Genomic DNA, 642 nt, shown 5'->3' with positions numbered 1-642 from the left:
GTGGATTTGGTAGACGGAAACTGAAAGAAACCCATCGTATATATGTACATATATATATATGTGTGTGTGTGTGTGTGTGTGTCTGTGTTTGTTCCCCCACCATTGCTTGACAGCCGATGCTGGTGTGTTTACGTCCCCGTAACTTAGCAGTTCGGCATAAGAGACCGATAGAATAAGTACTGGGCTTCCAAAGAATAAGTCCTGGGGTCGATTTGCTTGACTAAAGGCGGTGCTCCAGCATGGCCGCAGTCAAATGACTGAAACAAGTAAAAGAGTAAAAGAGTATATATATGAACAGATGCTACTTTCAGAAATAAAAGAATTACAAGGAAATCTGGCAATGTATGATGTGAATTGCTTTCTTTATCAAATATGCACAAACTAAAACGTTTGCAATTTTTAGTATAAAACGAAAAACAATCCTCATGTGCCTGCTTCTCATGTTGATGTAAAGTAAACTAACTGATATTCTTATTCTTCTTCTTATTATTATTATTCTTTATCTGTTTCCTAGCAGAAATTTTATCCAAGTCGGTGGGGAGGTCAATGGCAGATACCAGATAGTGTCAAAAATGAGGTGAACAAGATCTGCTTCTTGGGGAAGGGAGTGATAAATTGTGGCACAGGAAGGGTCACCAGAAG

This window comes from Octopus bimaculoides, chromosome 25 (assembly GCF_001194135.2).
Source record: "Octopus bimaculoides isolate UCB-OBI-ISO-001 chromosome 25, ASM119413v2, whole genome shotgun sequence".
Lineage (NCBI taxonomy): Eukaryota > Metazoa > Mollusca > Cephalopoda > Octopoda > Octopodidae > Octopus > Octopus bimaculoides.
This window is presented reverse-complemented; position numbering follows the sequence as displayed.